We start from the raw sequence: 18,846 nt of genomic DNA, 5'->3' as shown, positions 1-18,846 counted from the left end.
CCTTTGAGCATAGTTCCAAATTGTCATCCAGAATGGTTGGATCAGTTCACAACTCCACCAGCAATGCATTAATGTCCCAATTTTGCCACATCCCCTCCAACATTCATTACTCTCCCCTTCTATCATTTTAGCCAATCTGCTAGGTGTGAGGTGGTACCTCCGAGTTGTTTTGATTTGCATTTCTCTAATTATTAGAGATTTAGAACACTTTCTCATGTGCTTATTGATAGTTTTGATTTCTTTATCTGAAAATTGCCTATTCATGTCCCTTGCCTATTATTTATCAATTGGGGAATGGCTTGATTTTTTATATAATTGATTTAGCTCCTTGTATATTTGAATAATAAGACTTCTGTCAGAATCTTTTGTTATAAAGATTTCTTCCCAGTTTGTTGTTTCCCTTCTGATTTTGGGTGCATTGTTTTTGTTTGTACAAAAACTTTTAAATTTAATGTAATCAAAATTATTTATTTTACATTTTGTAATTTTTTCTAACTCTTGCTTGGTTTAAAAATTTTCCCTTTCCCATAGATCTGACAGGTATACTATTCTATGTTCACCTAATTTTCTTATAGTTTCCTTCTTTATATTCAAGTCATTCACCCATTCTGAATTTATCTTGGTGTAGGGTGTGAGATGTTGATCTAAACCTAATCTCTCCCATATTGTTTTCCAATTTTCCCAACAGTTTTTGTCAAATAGTGGATTTTTGTCCCAAAAGTTGAGCTCTTTGGGTTTATCATAGACAGTCTTGCTGACGTCACTTACCCCAAGTCTATCCCACTGATCTTTCCTTCTATCTCTTAGCCAGTACCATATTGTTTTGATGACCGCTGCTTTGTAGTATAGTTTAATATCTGGTACTGCTAGGCAACCTTCCTTCACATTTTTTTCATTATTTCCCTTGATATTATTAATCTTTTGTTCTTCCAAATGAACTTTGTTATAGTTTTTTCTAATTCAGTAAAAAAGTTTTTCGGTAGTTTGATAGGTATGGCACTATATAGGTAAATTAATTTGGGTAGAATGGTCATTTTTATTATGTTAGCTTGTCCTACCCATGAGCAATCAATGTTTTTCCAATTGTTTAAATCTAGTTTTAATTGTTTGGAAAGTGTTTTGTAGTTGTTTTCCTGTGTTTGTTTTGGTANGATGTGTTGGAAATATATAGAAATGCTGATGATTTATGTGCATTTATTTTGTATCCTGCAACTTTGCTGAAGTTGTTGATTATTTCCACTAACTTTTAGTTGATTCTCTAGAATTCTTTAAGTGGACCATCATATCTTCTGGGAAGAGTGATAGCGTAGTCTCCTCATTGCCTATTTTAATACCTTCAATTTCTTTTTCTTCTCTAATTGCTACTGCTAGTGTTTCTAGCACAATGTTAAATAATAGAGGTGACAATGGGCATTCTTGTTTCACTCCTGATCTTATTGGGAAGGCTTCTAATTTATCCCCATTGCATATGATGCTTGTTGATGGTTTCAGATATATACTGTTTATTATTTTTAGGAAAGGTCCTTCTATTCCTATACTTTCTAGTTTTTTCAATAGGAATGGGTGCTATATTTTGTCAAAGGCTTTTTCAGCATCTATTGAGATAATCATGTGGTTTTTGTTGGTTTGTTTGTTGATATGGTCGATTATGTGAATGGTTTTCCTGATGTTGAACCATCCTTGCATTCCTGGTATAAATCCCACCTGATCATAATGAATAACCCTCGTCATCACTTGCTGGTGTCTTTTTGCTAGTATTCTGTTTAAGATTTTTGCATCTATGTTTATTAAGGAGATTGGTCTGTAGTTTTCTTTCTCTGTTTTTGATCTACCTGGCTTTGGGATCAGTACCATATTTGTATCATAAAAGGAGTTTGGTAGAACTCCTTCTTTCCTTATTATGTCAAATAGTTTGTATAGTATTAGAATTAGTTGTTCTTTGAAGGTTTGATAGAATTCACTTGTGAATCCATCAGGCCCTAATGATTTTTTCTTAGGGAGTTCTTTGATGGCTTGTTCAATTTCTTTTTCTGATATGGGATTATTTAAGTATTCTATTTCTTCTACTGTTAATCTAGGCAATTTATATTTTTGCAAATATTCATCCATCTCACTTAGATTGCTATATTTATTGCCATATAATTGGGCAAAATAGTTTTTAATGATTGCCTTGAATTCCTCTTCATTAGATGTGAGGTCTCCCTTTTCATCTTTGATACTGATGATTTGGTTTTCTTCTTTCCTTTTTTAAATTAGATTGACCAGTATTTTGCCAATTTTGTTTGTTTTTTCAAAGTACCAGCTTCTAGTCTTATTTATTAATTCAATAGTTCTTTTATTTTCAATTTTATTGATTTCTCCTTTAATTTTTATAATCTCTAATTGGGTCTTTAGCTGGGAATTTTTAATTTGTTCCCTTTCTAGTTTTTTAATTTGCATGCCCACTTCATTGATCTTTGCCCTCTCTAATTTGTTAATATATGCACTCAAGGATATAAATTTCTCCCTGAGTACTGCCTTAGCTGCATCCCTCAGAGTTTGGTAGGATGTCTCTTCATTGTCATTCTCTTCAATGAAATTGTTGATTGTTTCTATGATTTCTTCTTTAACTGGTTTTGGAGAATCATATTATTTAATTTCCAATTAGTTTTTGATTTGCCTGTCCATGTGCCCATACTAATTATTATTTTTATTGCATTATGATCTGAAAAGGTTACATTTATTATTTCTGCTCTTTTGCATTTGTTTGTGATGTTTCTATGCCCTATTACATGATCAATCTTTGTGAATGTACCATGTGCAGCTGAAAAGAAGGTGTATTCCTTTTTGTCCCTATTTATTTTCTCCACATATCTATTAAATCTAATTCTTCTAGGACTTCATTCACCTCTCTTATCTCTTTCTTATTTATTTTTTGGTTTGATTTATCTAGATCTGAAACAGGAATATTTAGATCTCCCACTATTATGATTTTACTATCTATTTCCTTCTTGAGCTCAGCCAGTTTCTCCTTTAGGAATCTGGATGCTATACCATTTGGTGCATACATGTTGAGTACTGTTATTTCTTCATTGTCTATACTGCCTTTTATCAGGATGTAATTACCTTCCCTGTCTCTTTTAATCATATCTATTTTTACTTTGGCTCTGTCAGAAATCATAATCGCCACTCCTGCCTTCCTTTTTGCATTTTTTTGCATTTGAAGCCCAAAAGATTTTGCTCCAGCCCTTGACCTTAAACCTGTGTATGTCCACCCACTTCATATGTGTTTGTTGTAGACAACATATGGTAGGATTTTGGTTTCTAATCCGCTCTGCTTTTTGCTTTCGTTTTATGGGTGAGTTCATCCCATTCACATTCAGAGTTATAATTCTCAGTTGTGTATTTGCTGACATTTTGGTATCCTCTCCTAATTCTATCCCTTCTTCTTATGCTATTTTATTTTAAACCAGTGGTTTGTTTTAGACCAGTCCCCTTTGTTCCCTCCCTTGATTTACTTCCCTTTCCACCCCCTCCCTTATTATTCCCCTCTTTTTATTTTTTAAGGCCTAATGAATTCCCTCTCCCCTCTCCTCCCCTCCCTTTTTTGACCTCCCCACTCCCCTTCTCCCCTTGGTTAATCCCTTCTGACTTTCTCAGTAGGGTTAGATAGAATTCTATATCCCAATGGATATAACTACTCTTCCCTCTCAGGATTAATTCCACTGAGGAAGGTTCAAATATTACCTCTTAATGCTCTCTTCCTCTCCTTCTTATAATAGTATTCATCCTCTCCCCTTTCCATGCTCTCTTTGTGTGGTATAGAATATCCTATTTTTCTTATTCATTCAGGTTTCTCTTGGTGCCATCTACTATTCACCCCCCTCTTTTTTTCCCCTCCCCGTCTCATCTTAGATCATTTAGTGCTCCAACCTCTCCCTAGGAGAATAATACTTCTAATTACTATAATAGTGAATACAGTTTTTGAAAATTACACATAACATTTCTCCATATAGGAATACAAATAATTTGATCTTATTAAGGCCCTTAAAGATGCAAATTTAAAAATAAGAGTTTTCTTTCTTTCCCCTCTGTTTCTTATTTACCTTTTCATGTTTCTCTTGGTTTTTGTGGTTGGATATCGAACTTTCCATTTAGTCCTTGTCTTTGCTGTGCAAATACTTGGAAATCTTCTATCTTGTTGAATGCCCATACTTTCCCCTGGAAGTATATAGTCAGTTTTGATGGTTAGGTGATCCTTTGTTGTAGACCGAGTTCTCTTGCCTTTCTTAATATCATATTCCAAGCCTTGCAGTCTTTTAGTGTGGAGGCTGCCAGATCCTGTGTGATCCTGATTGGTGCTCCTTGATATTTGTATTGTCTCTTTCTGGCTTCTTGTAATATTTTTTCTTTTACTTGGAAGCTCTTGAATTTGGCTATTATATTCCTGGGGGTTGTCTTTTCAGGGTCTAATGTAGAGGGTGATCTATGGATCCTTTCAATGTCTATATTGCCCTCTTGTTGTAGAACTCCAGGGCAGTTTTGCTGAATAATTTCTTTTAGTATGGAGTCCAAATTTCTATTAATTTCTGCTTTTTCAGAAAGACCAATGATTCTCACATTGTCTCTTCTAGACCTGTTTTCTTGGTCTATTAACTTCTCATTGAGATATTTTATGTTTCCTTATATTTTGTCAGTCTTTTGACTTTGCTTTATTAATTCTTATTGTCTTATGAGATCATTGGCTTTGAATTGCCCAATTCTAGCCTTTAGAGACTGGTTTTCGGCTAAAATCTTTTGGTTTTCCTTTTCAATCTGGTCTATCTGGTTCTTCAAGGCTTCCAGCTGGTCATTTCTGGTCTTCAATTTACTTATCAATTCATTTGATTTCAGAGCCTCACTTTCCAATTGCGAAATTCTGCCTTTTAAACTGTTATTTTCTTGCCAGATCTCTTCCATCTTTCTCATGATCTCAGATTTGAACTCTTCAAAATCTTGTGACCCATTTTCATATTTTTGGGAAGGTTTGGATGTCTTTAATTGTTTGTCCTCCTCTGTTTTCTGGATTTTTTCTGTGCAGAAGTTATCAAGTGTTAGAGTTTTTTTCTTGGTCTTCTTGTTTATTTCTTGGGCTTTACTTGGCATCATTGTGTTTTATCCTCCAGAAGGCTGAGTAAGGCAATCTGATTCTCTTTGTATGGAGTTAGGGAGCAGTTTTTGCCTGAGGCTACGTTGTGAGTCTCTTGGCTTCTTTGGGGACCCTCCTGACGTCTCTGGTATAGCTGTTTTCAGGGTCGAGCCCCCGTGTTCCTAGCCCAGACCTGGAACTTGGCCCATGTTTGCTCCTCTACCTGAGGTTTTCCCCTGAGTCTGAGTGAGCTGGGTGCCGCAGTTGCCTCTCTCAGCCCCACTCTCGTGTTCAAGGTCTGAGTTTTCCAGCCACCTGGGATCTCAGGTCTTTCTGCTCTCAGGGGCAAGCTCCTAGTGGTGCCAGTTAGCTGCCAAGAAGCTAGATTTTGTGCCCCCGCTTGCTCTAACTCTGGAGCGCAGCCTCTAACTGGTATTGTGGGTGGGGTGGGGGAGGGATGATCTGCTCCCGTTTTGATGGGAGCTATTTCCCCCACTTATGGTGTGGAAGTGCCCAAATCCCACGTTCCTTTGATACTGCACCCTATTGTGGGGCCCCTTCTTTCATCTGGATTTGTTTTTTGGTTTGTTTTGTTTGGAGGTACTCTATATCCGTTGGTAAGGAGAGAATTTCTCCTTGCCCCTACTCTGTCACCATCTTAACCTGGACGTCTCAAGAGTCTCTCTTAATCAGCTTTGCCATCTCCTTGGCCAAGTGAAACTGAGGCTAAGCAGAACAGAAGGGGAATTTGGGAGAGCCCAGAAGGACTTCTGTAAACTGTGGCAAAGTCCATTTTGCCAGCACAGGCTTGAAGGGATTAGAGAAAGTATAAGTATCTTTGGTTTTTTCTGGCCCCTTCTAAGACATAGTGGCAACAGAAAGCCACCTTTGAGTGTCAGGCAGTCAGTTGTCAAAAAAATCCTCCCCTTCCAAACATACCTGTGATCTATTTTAGATGAAGCCCTCAACTCTCCTTGTATCAGTGATTCACAGTTGGATGATGGTATGGGTCAGTTTTAGTCCGATTTTCTCCAGCTGGGCACTTGTTAGAGTGGATTCTGTAGCTTTCTAAGGGACCAATTAGTGCCTGAGTGCATCTATATCTATTGAAAACTATTCTTGATTCAGTGGCCCCTTAAAAGATCTTATATCCTTGTAGGCTGCTGTGAGATTCCAATGCTTAGAGATATGTGGCAGGAATAGAGAGGAAGCTGCGTTGAAGTGGGTTGTCATCTCACTTTAAATTTGACTGCCTGTAGCTTAGATTGTTTCAAGGGCTGGCACTGGGGGAGCAGTCAAGGAAAAAATGTGGTGATTTTCCTCTAGCGTTGCATCTGTAAAGACTTGTATAATGAAATTGCTTTTAGTTACATCGAGCTAGATGATCTGGGACTCAGTTTCTTTCTCTGTCAAAGGAGGATGTTGGACTAGATGACCTTTCTGGTCTCTTCTGGCTTTAGATTCTCAGAGCTTAGTTCTACTCAGTTTCAGGATCCTCCTCTCACTGGGAGCAGGGCTCCATCTACTTAGAGAAGAAAATCTCTCCAGAGTCAGGCAAATTGTCCTCCTCTGTGGCAGCAGGACCATTTGGGAGACATTTGTATTGTCTTAATGATTTGGCTAGGTTAAGACAACAAAGGAGGTGTTCTATATTCATTAAGAATACCAAAACAACGCATTGATGAATCGATGGGGCTAATGGACTGATCAAAGCCAGTCGGGCTGGCTTGGGTCTTATTAGGGAAACAGGTTGTTATACAACCCCTTAGCTGATGCCTACCTGGTATCGTTGTCAGAAGCGTTTGACGAGTTAAATTTTGTGTGAGGCAGTGCGCCTGGAGCTGTACAAATAGGCATGTTGTATATCCTTGCTTCCTCTTCAAATCATCGTGCACATGCTTATTTTTTCTCCTTGTATCCCCCTAGTGCAATGTGAGCTGCCATTTGGGGGTTTCTATCCTCCGATTCTAACCCAGACAGAGCCTTCCTTTAACTGTACTTAATAAAGTTTCAGTACATGCCTGTTGGATTAAATTGACTGGTCCTTGCCCGCTGGGAGTTTATAATCTAAGGCAGAAATGTCAGTCGTTAAGGAGCACACTAATAATTGTCTACAGAATGAAATATAGTATGTGCAAGCAAAGCCCTCAAAACTGTTTTTGGCCCTTCCTCATGCAGCCGCGTCCCTGAAGTTTAATGCCTGCTCCCCCACCTTCTTATTTCAAAGGCAGTGATATCTCTTTGTTCTTCTGCTTCTCTTGACCCTTTTGAAATTGGTTTAAGACTTGTACAGAGCACCCTGCATTAATGGTTCTTGTTCCACAATAGATGCGTAATAAATGCTTGTTCAATGAAGGGCAAATGATCTCCAAGTGATGACAAAAAATGGTCACCTCTTTTGTATCTCCCAGCAGCCTTTGAAACTACTGACTGGAGGAAAGGGAATTGCTTTGCCAGTTTCTTTTCCAATCTCTCAGGCCTGACAGTTATATTGAAGCAAGATGTGTAGGAAAAACACAAGTAAATGTAATACCTTCCAAGCAGCCATGGTGGTCTTTTCTTGCAAATGGCTGTCAAGCTACCTGAATTGAATGATGTCAACAGAATCCGAAGGACTGAGTCTGCTTGTCAGGCTTTTGTTCAAACTGTTCTCTGAGCCTGGATGGCCTCCCTCCTCTTTGCCTATTGAATTCCAGTGCTTCTTTTCACTCCCAACTCCAATGGTACCCTCTTAAGTCTTTTTGTGTTCTCTGGCTTATTATGACCTCCCCACTCAGACTTCTCAAGGCCCTTGGTTTTGTAACCCTCTAATGGACTTAGATCAGTATATTTTGGAAGTCTGTGTTTATGCCTTCCCCTTCTCCCATCTTACTTCAGGATAGGGACTGTGGTTTATTTAAATGTTGTTTCCTCCCTGTGCCAGCCCACTGGAGTGTTTGTTGTATCATGCTGTTCCATTAGATTAGACCATGGGTAGTATACCATGTTCTACGTGGCATCAGAACTGATCATCAGCACCAAAAGGATTCTCTTTTGTCAGAAGGACCTGAACTTTCTCTCCTTTCTCTAGCTGTTGGCAGTGGCTGAGCTCTTCGAGAACTCTGGTTTGGCTGTTGTGGTCTTACGCATAATATTTGTAAATTTTAAAATAATATTAAATCGTGATCTTCTCTCTGTGTGTGATGACGATGGGAGATTATAGTGTTAATTCTACAGGTTTGGGAAAAGGTGGTTGTTTTATTACTCTTGCCGTTAGATTTATCTTGGGGCTATATTATGTGGGCTCTTTAATCACAGAGTTCAGCTTCTTAGTCTAAAGACAATCAGCTAATTTGGGGAAAGAGCACTGGACTGGGAACGAGAAGATTGTTTCTAATTAGCCGTGACATTAAGCAAGTCACTTCACCTATGCAGGCCCCAGTTTCCTCATCTACGAAATGATGGGATGAGAGGCATCATGGTGGAGTGGGTAGAAGGGGAAAAGGGAAGGGAAGAAGCATGTATCAGGTGCCTACTATGTGCTGCCACGCACTGTGCTAAGTAAGCATTTTACAAAATTCATCTCATTAGATCTTATTTGATTTGTTTGTCTTATTTTTTGTGTTGTTTTTTTATAAACCCTCACCTTCCGTCTTGGAGTCAATACTGTGTATTGGCTACAAGGCAGAAGAGTGGTAAGGGCTAGGCAATGGGAGTTAAGTGACTTGCCCAGGGTCACACAGCTGGGAAGTGTCTGAGGGATTTGAACCTAGGAGCTCCCGTCTCTAGGCCTGGCTCTCAATCCACTGAGCTACCCAGCTGCCCGGATCTTAGATCTTATTTGATTTGAAGGTTAGAGGGCCAGGCTTGGAGTTGGAGTGTGGCTGGGGTTTAAAAGCAGCTTTTGATAAGGCAAGCAGTTTTGCCTCTCAGTGTCCCCAGAAAACTCTCCAAGATCCTAAATTACAGAGGAGCTACCGATCTGCCCCCATGGAGGAATTGTTCCCATTAGGAGTTCCCTGCATTGGCAACCAGGGGAAAAAAGCAAATGAAAGGAGTAGACTGGATTTTTAAAGCCCCTCCCTGCTTTGTAATCTATTTTCAGGACTGATTTGATGAATTAAAATATACCTGATGCCATTGACTTAACCTATAACTAGATGGCGAGGTTTGAGAGACCTTACCTAGCCCTGCAAGAACTAGATACTTCCTTATAAGAATTGATCTCAGGTACTTAGAAGTCCCATCCACCTCCCCCCCCCCCACCCCACCCCTCCACTCACACACACTTTTTAAAAAATAGGCTAGTATGGAATTAGTACTGCCAAGGGCTCTCTCAGTTCCTGTCTAGGTTACCTTCTAAGCTTAGGCATGTTTCTCTGTTCTGGAAAAATGTACTGCCTAAGTCTGATTTGGAAAACTAAAGCAAAAGCTCGGCCTAGTAAAAGCCAAGGAAAGAAAAGCAATACAATTTCAGCCTTTCCAAAAACCAGATTATAACTACTTGACCGAACTTTGGCTGGGTGATTTAGCATTCGGGCTGGGAAAATGAAGGGAGGGAGAGGTGATCTAGGCAAAATCCCATTGTAATGGCCTCCTTCGGACATCCAGATTATTCTGGTATAATGAATAGTTGGAAATCACATTCCCATTGTACAGGGCTGGAGATGCTCTTGCTTCTCTCTGAATGGAATTAACAAATGAAAAGAAACACTTTAAACTTAGTGCTCCCTAGTGTGAAATGTAAGACTTGTCAGATTTGCACATACTGTGCTGGTGGAAATAGGAGCACTTTCATTAACCAGTGGCTGTAATAATGGAGGAAGTTTTTTGCTTCATTAGCTGTGGGCATAGTAATGTAAACAAAAACAATCCATTCATTGAATGAAAGTCCGCGGCCTGCCTACTATGTGCCAGACACTGTTGTTCGTCCTTCCATCCTGTGGACTTTATCAAACTTTGGCCTTTAGTTGTAATCTCTTTTCTGCTTTTAAGCTAGAGAGCTGGCCTTCTAAGCCAGGAAGACCTGTGTTTACATGGCATCTCTGAGACCTGATGTCTGGGTAACTCTAGGTAAATCATGGGCCCCTTCAGTGCTCAGGGAAACTGCCTTACACTCTTACCTGCAATGGGAAAGACAGCTTCCCACGTGAAATCACAGGGCCAGTCCCTTTCTCTCTCCCTGTGATCCTCTGTCTAACTGAAGACCAAAGCAGATGAACAGCCAGCAAATTCATCCTTTGGTCTCTGTTTACACGTCAGTTGCCAACTCTTGTCATGTGTGTGTTTTAGTCATTTCAACAAAGGCAGAATGATTTCAAAGCCTGCCAGTGATGGGGAATGTGCTTGAATTTTCTAAGTATTTTCACATATTGGCACTTGTAATCAAGGCATAAGGGTCTAATGGAAGTAAAAAAAATTATTAACATTTGCAATATAATGATAAACAGTGCGAATTCATCAGCTTGCTAATTGTCCTTTCCTGCTGCAAATATTCACTTCTATGGTCTTGAGTCTTTTTGGTGGAGGTGGGTCTCCTTCATAGAACTATATCTCCATTTAGTTTCCTCTGAAAACTTATTTAGTTCTATGTAATTGGCAACAGACAATGTTTATCAACTCTGCAGGATTCTTTCAAAGTAGCATTTCTTTGGATGAGGTCAATGCACGATTTCTTTGTTCCTTGACAGAGTCGCAAGCCAGGGTGTTCTAAAAGTTGCCTGTGTTTCATATTTCTGATGAAGCGATGGAGACCAATTATTTCTGTAAAAGGAAAGAAGAAAGGATGTGCACAAAGTATTATCAACAGCTCTAGCCCGGCCAACAGATAACTAACATCCTTTCATACTGGTAGAGCATGCGGGGTATCTGGTGCTAGAGATATTGTTAAAAGTTGTTGAAATTCATTTTTTAACTGTTTTCTACAACTTCTGACAAGTTAATTTAAAGGTAAAGAAAAAAGGAAAGTAAAGTAAATGGTGGGAAATGCTTTTTGAGAAGAGAACTGTTCATTATAAATCCCACGCCAAAATAATGGTTGATGAAAGCAAGTTCACAGTACCAGTTGACATAGAAATGGCAAAATGTCATTGGGTTGCAAATATCAATCCCTTGCTGTGCATAACTACTTCTAAGAGAAAATCCTTTGGAAAAACTCTGAGTTGATTGACATGGACAGGCTCCCTAGTGCAGATAGTACTCTTGACCTTGCCATCTCATCCTTTGGGATTCTTGGCCTTTTCATAAATCCTTCCCAGAGGATTCTCCCCCACCCCAATGCACTGAACCTGATATCACTCGGGACCCTGAAATATTTCTTGGCTAACCTCGAGGCATTTGGGCTGCCCTTTTCTTATTCCTCACTCTTGCTACATGACCAACCAGTTCCCTTCTCCCACTTCAGATGCAAAAAATATTCATCACTTCTCAGCTACTTGCCTGCTTCCATCTACCACGTCGGCATTTCTCCATTCCCCTTCAGGTTAGCTGTGGGTTTGGTTCTTCTGAGATTGTATCATTTCATGTGATTGCTGCTTAATAGCAGAAAAGAGACCCCCTCTCTTTGTGTGGTCCTCTCTGTATCGCGCTCAGTTCTGGAACTTACCACAGAGGAGCTGAGCAGGGGCACCGTGTGGCCATCACAGATTGCATTTACGTTTCTATGTTGCTTTATATGGGTATAAAGCACTCTTCTACACATTATCTCCTTTCTTCTTTCCAACTGCCCTAGGAGGCAGGTAGGACAAGTATTCTTATCTCCATTTGACAGATGAAGAACTGAGGCCCAGAGTTCAGTTGCATCTTTCCCAAGGCCATTGACTTTCAGATTCCCCCAAAAGGGGGTGTAGGAAGGCTTCACTGGCATTTCTTTGTGGAGAATAGCTGACATTTGCTTCTCCTGCCTCTTATTTGTCCATCCATCTGTGGAGGTGGTCTCAGGGCATAGAAACATACTGATTCCCAGTGGAGAAGGTCACCTGGTTTTGACCAGATGTACTTTTCCCAGGGCACTGTTACTTGGGCATTGCAAAAAAATTCATGTTTGGCAATCACCAACTGTGAAAAACCTCCAGCAAGAACAGACTCTGGCTTCTTGTTATGTTTTTTAAACTAAGCTCTCACCACCCTGCCCACTCTGAGAAGAATTGATTGATGATGGGGCAGACAAATCCCGAAGCCTGCATAGAATCCATAATTGAGAGTATTTGCACGCAGATGGTTGAGTGGATGTAGAAGCCTGCCAGTGGTAGAAGACACCCGGATGTGAAAAGGCAGTGATTATTTAGTATAATTCTGAAGGGAGCTTGACAGCAGCAAATCTTGTTTGTGGCACAGCTTTTCATTTACAGGTATTAATTTGAACTCCTCATTTGGTTCGGAGCTGATTTTTTTCTTAAGGGCAGCTATTGACTTCCAAGACAGACTACATTAGGTATGCTTCTTCATATTAGGAAGCCCAGGGAATTGCAAGTGGGCTTCTGATGAGTTATCAGTTGAATGCTCTGCCATCGATTGGCTTTTTGAGGGAATAGCTATTCCAGATCCATCTGTTTATTTTTTATCTCCATCCATTTATTTTATAACTTCACTGTTTGCGAAAAGAGACTAAGGCTTAAATTGTGTGGGATTTCCCAGCACTGGAAATCTGCTTAACCCTTTTTTGGTGGGCCCAAGGAGAAAGGGCTGGGAAATGTGGCATTTTGAGGAAAAAAGGATGTCCTTAGAGGATGCCTGTGCATCACCTCCCAAATAAGACTTTTCTTAGCACACATGGAGATCTTCTAGGGCGGTAGTTTGGGAGTAGATCTTGTTATTCCAGTCTGTAGTGTTGTTAAAATGAAGTTTATCTTTTCATAGGCAAAAAAAAATCACAGACTCATAGATTATTAGAGCTGGAAGGGATCTAAGGGAACATTTAGTCCCAAATTCCTCATTTTGCAGATGAAGAATTTATTTTTTTCCCTTTTTCCCCCTAGAGTTAACAGATAACTCTGTTTCTTCATCAGAGTAAAGATAACGTAATGAAATAGTTCCCTCTGTTCCCTCCCTGCCAAAAGGAGGTAGGTAACCCTTTAGCATGTCTCTTCTGGTTGAGGCATAATGGTGAGCCCCACAAAGGAAGAGCTTGAATCTAGATGTGTGTCTCTATGTACATTGCCTTTTATAGGCTTTTCAAGGTCTAGTTCGGTTTGTTTCTACCTCTGACTGTACTAAAAGTCCCTGACTTTCTTTGAAATGAGGAAAATGCACAATCAAGTCAAGAGGAGAGGGATTCTTTTAATTCCTTTTGCTCCTCTTCTTTGCCTCTCTTTGTTTCAGCTAAATGGGTGAGATAGAGGCAAGTGTGTTCTGTGTTAGGCAGGACATTGACTATTCCAGCCTTCTTCAACCAGTGTGGTGAAGTGGGTAGAACTTTGACCTTGGAATTAAAAAAGACTTGAATTCAAATCCTGCCCCAGGCACTTAATAGGCCTGGGGTCTTCAGGGACTTCCTTTCATTGGGCCTCGGTTGCTTCTTCTGTAAAATGAGGGGTTAGATTGGACCGTCTCTAAGATCCCTTCCAGCTCTAAATGTATGATTCTCTTATCCTTTGTGGCATTCAGCACTGGAATACTTGACCAATGGATCTTGACCAATTGCTGACCTCGGGAACTCTATAGTTAGATGAAAGGCTTAGGATGGGAGTACCCAAGTTTACTTTTACCAGGAGCCAAAGGCCGTAGAACCAATTCAAAGTCTTATTTCTCCTTAATGTTAGTGCTTACTTGATAAAGTAATATTACTAATAACAATTTAAATATTTAATCTAATGTTTCTGTTTGACTTGTTTAATCAGCATTAAGCAGAATGAAAACTAGAGTAATGTCTCTGACATTTGGTTCATTAAGCTATTAATGGAATAAATTGTATCACTTTGCCAAAACCCCTACTGGCAGGATCTTCAAATATGCTGATTTTAATCAAACTTTATTTCTAACTCTTTCTCAGTGTGAATTGAGGGCAGTAAAATGAAGTCCCCTTTTCAACCCTATAAAGGCCTTCATGAGAAAAAGAAGGGTACTGTAATGTCTCGCCACACTCAGACGTTGAACATCCTGGCCTGTGGGGAATATCATAAAATATTCCAAAGAGGAAATAGAAGGAAGGCTGTGAGTCACCAAAAGGGGAGCCACCAAAGCCCATGCAGAACCTTCACACCCCAACTTCAGATCTCTGCTTACTTGATGTGTACTTCTAATGAGCTGGATTAGCTGGCTTCAGGAGATTAATGAGGAAAAAAATGGGAAAGGCTGGGGCTAAGGATAAACCTACTGAAAAGTAACAACTGGCTGCAAGAGAAGTGATTGAAAATGTGTCTGCATGCACGTGCACGTGTGTGTCTTATCTGCATATATATATATGTGTTTATGTGTACATATGTCTATATTCCCATATGTATGTGTGTGTCTGTGTGTGTGTGTGTCTGTGTGTGTGTGTGTGTGTAGGGACGGATGGGTGGATAAAGTCCAACTGCCTGTTTAGAGTATTTGCAGGGCAAATAGCCCTTCCCATCCTCAGTAGATCCTGAGCCAGTTGCTATATTGGAATTCTGCTAATAATTAAAAAAGCACCAGGCCTGGATATGGAGATCGTTCCCTTGTCCTACTCCTAACCTTAATATGAGTCAGGCCTGGAGTGGGAGGACCTGGATTCAAATTTGGCTTCAGATACTTCCTAGCTGTATGACCCTGGGCAAGTCACTTAACTCCTATTGGCTAGTTCTGTGTTGATGAAGACGTGGCACGTGTGCCCTGGTGGCATGGAGGGGGCTGCTCCATTCCCCCTCTCCACTGCCCCTGAGAACATTTTTGCATGCCTTATCCCTCCACCCAGCTGGCCAATGCCAGCACTTCCTTCCTCCCCTCTCTGGGATAATGTGGAAGGCTCACAGGTGGCTTGAAGGTGCAGTTTTGGCATGTGAGCTCCAAAAGGTTCACAGTGCTGGCCTAGTCCCTCTTCTGCCTTGGAACTGATACATAGTATTGGTTCTAAGATAGCAGATAAAAGTTTAAAAAAAGAAATAAATAAATCTGTTCAGTATCTTTCATCAAAGAGATAGGGAAGTAAGACATCTATGCTGAGTGGGTGAACTTGAGTACTTACAGAGGTGACTCCTTTGCTGTCCAGAAAGCTTGACTGTCCAGAATGACTCGTTCACTTGGGGTTCTGAGAAGATGAGGTTTTGTTCAGTATGTTTTCACACAAAGATCTTTCCAAAAGATTCTTAGAGAAGATTGTCATTATATGTCTACTTTATGCTAGCCAACCCTTTGGTATAGTGCTATAGAACTGCATTCGTCATGCTACACTGCATTGATTTAGTTACTTCACCATACCTTAAAAGGTGAAATCATTTGCCAAATGCCACCAAAAAGTCTTTTTCCCCCTTTGTTGCCTTTTTGAAGAAAATAGCAACTATAGTGATGGAGTCATAATTGGAAAGGAGTGGGGAATGGTAACCCAAGATGATGTCGTTCTTGACACATTGGCAGCAGGTAGCCTATTCCCTAGAGCACCCTGGCCCATAAAAGTTAGATGGGAAGTTGGATCCCTGAAAAAGGGTGCCATTTGGGCAGTACTAACAGCCAGGAACAATCATCAAAGAGACGAAGCTTGGGTAGTAAAGTCTCAGGGCAAAGCTCTTTTGACTTCTTCTAGTCACATAATCATGGACATTTAATAATCACAGATTTAAACTATGCCAGAATTTGTTTTTCAAATATTCCAAGTCTGATTATGGATTATAGGCTCATATTGGAGTCCCTCATTTAAACAGATGAAGAGACTGAGGCCCCAAAAGATTTCTCCAGGTCGTAGGTCAGTAAGTAGTTTATGAATCTAACTCCTTAGATTCTTTTCACCCTGCCATGAGAACAAAATGTGTTTGTTTTATTTACAGAGATAACTTCAGTTCTATAGAATGTCATGCTAATTTTTGTCCTGGCCTAAATCAGAACGCATTAATATTACCTTTTAGAAGGTGAGATCATACTCTTCTTGAAGGAATGTTATAGAAAGCCAAAGACAAATAAAGTTTATTTAACCTTTGGGAAGGAACAGTACTTTGGAGTTGATATTATGGGTTGGGAATCTACTATATAGCACATACCATACTATGTTTCTCTCTTCTTTTTATTGTGACCTTGGAGAAATGATTATATGAACAGGAGACTTCCAACAGAAAATTGATTGAGGAAAAGATTTAGCAGAACTGAATAATACTCCACTTACTGGCATTACTATTCTACAAGCCTCTTGACCATTTGACTGCATGCTCAATTTCTTTTTTGAACCCCATGTAATTCTGCATAATTTGAACCAAGTGTATGCCCTTATTAATAAGTCTTTTAGCCTCTCTAGTCTTCATTACTTAAATTGTAGAAAAAGGAGCGGGGCAGCCTTAGTGATTAAGCCCTAAACCCTCAGCAGTGTGCCTAAGTACAGTCAAGTCCATACTCTCTCAATCCTTGGACGTTGATCATTGTGGAAAGGCAAACTTTCTGGATAGCTTGGGATGTGTTTTATGTGCATTTGGTCCTTTAAAGGCCAAAACATTCAACCTTTTGCACCTTTTTTGAGTGGAAGGTATTCCCAGTGTTTGGAGGGCTCTTTCTCCTCTCTACCTACCTCTTTGGGCCACCAACTTCTGTTAAGATGCAGCTCAAGGGCCACCTTCTGCCAGAGGCTTTTCCTGGTCCGCTAGCTGCTAGTGCTTTCCCCTGTAAGATTATCTTCCATCTACTTTGCGTGTATCTTGTATGTACCTAGTTTTTTACATATTCGTTCTCTTCTTAGAACGTAAGCTCCTTGAGGGCAGGGACCTTTTTTTTTTGATTTTTGTTTTTTTACTTTTTTGTGTACCCCAGCATGTGGCATAGTGCCCAACACACAGGAGGCTCTTTAATGAATGCTCGTTGGTTGATCAATCGGACTTAATACATACATGTTCAGCTTTCTTAAATGGGGCTACGGAACATAATTAAACTTTTTTACTTGAGGATTCAGCCTTCTGAACATCCAATGTAGTTTCTGGATAAGTGAGGTGTTGGTACTCTTCTCTGTGGTATATTGCTTTTATATATTTATGCCACCTTTAATTCATAAAGTGCAGATATTGTGCCAGTTCTCCCTGGGAATTATTAAAGCAGTTATTTCTTCATTGCATTTAGCTCCAGGGTGAATTTCCCCAGCAGTTGAAGTCCAAGATAATGACAGTTTGGGGCAGGAGATGAACAGTGTTTACTTTCGATCCAAGCTACATGGAGAATTTACGTTGGTAGAAACTTGTTTTGGTAGCCGTATTAGCTCTGATGAAGAATGGCCCTAGCTCTTCAGTGACCTTGTACTGTCAGGCCTTAAAATCCATGGCTTAAAGCTTGGGATTCATCTGCCAGCAGGATAAGTGTTTGCCTTTCAGGGCAAAGCTGTGAAAATAACTGGATTCTTGGAGTGTCCCAGGAAAATTCCTTGTCATACGCGAACACCACGGCCCCCAGAGGTGTGCTCCCACTCCTAAAAAGAGGGAGGACATTATGGGTGCTGGGCTAGCCTTGCTTAGGCTGGAATTGTAACACTATTTGCTCAGTGAGTGAGATCAGGCACACAGTGCATCTCTCTTAGCTTTAGTTGCCGGAGTCTCCAAAGGCCATAGGTATAAGGTAATCTCAAAGCAATTACATGCTATGTCCACAGGCTCATAGATTTAGAGTTGAAAGGAAAATGAGAGGCCATCTGATGCAAACCTCCATCTTAGAGATGAGGAAAGAGGCCCAGAGGCTAAATGACTTCCTTAGGATTACGAAGGGAGTGAGTGACCTATACCTTAAGGATGACTTTAGAAAGAGGCTTCCAGTATATTCTGTAAAAATACTTCACCCATTATATCTTCGGAAGCTATGAAGGTAAAAGGGAAGAATTACCTCCTTTTTTATTTCAAAGGGAAACTGAGGTCCAACGCAGTCCATACCACATATCACTGTGTGTCAGCAAGACCAGGGTTAGGACTTGGTTCTTATTCCTATAATGGATAGAAAACTGGTCCTGGAGTCAGGAAGGATGTGGATTTGAATCCTGCCCCAGACACTTTCTACCTGTGAGCAAGTCACTGACAGCCTCAGTTTCTTCATCTGTAAGATGGGGGTGATAATAGTAATAGCCTCTGTCTAATGGGATTGTGAAACTACAATGGGGTTATGTATTCCGAGTTCTTTGTAAACCTTTAAGGGCTATTTAAAATGTTTGGTGAGTCAACTAGCATTCAGATAGCATCTACTAATTGTCAGGAACTGTGCTAAGCCCTGGGTCAGTAGTCTCATGAATTCTACCCGGTTTCATGCTTTTCTCATTCATTTACTCTGCCTAGAGTTTTCTTAACTTTTACCAACTACCTCAAGAATATTACAAGATGCCAGGAAAACAAATGAAAGATCTAAGTATTATATAATAATGCTAGAAAGAGAAAACCTTACATTTGCCAAATGCTTTTGCTTGTAAGTGTCGCGGTTCAAGCATGTTACCATAATCTGTGGCTTATCCCTTTCCCGGACTGGCAATTTCATGAGGAGAAGAACCATATCTTACCTCAATTTCGTATCTTTCCCCTAGAACCTACCAGTGCTTCGGTATACAGTAGTGCTTAATAAATATTTGTCAGATGACTACACCATTTCATCCAGTCCTCAGAATTGCCTCGTGAGATAGATCGGAAAGATAGTGCTGT

This window comes from Gracilinanus agilis, chromosome X (assembly GCF_016433145.1).
Source record: "Gracilinanus agilis isolate LMUSP501 chromosome X, AgileGrace, whole genome shotgun sequence".
Taxonomy (NCBI): Eukaryota; Metazoa; Chordata; class Mammalia; order Didelphimorphia; family Didelphidae; genus Gracilinanus; species Gracilinanus agilis.
This window is presented reverse-complemented; position numbering follows the sequence as displayed.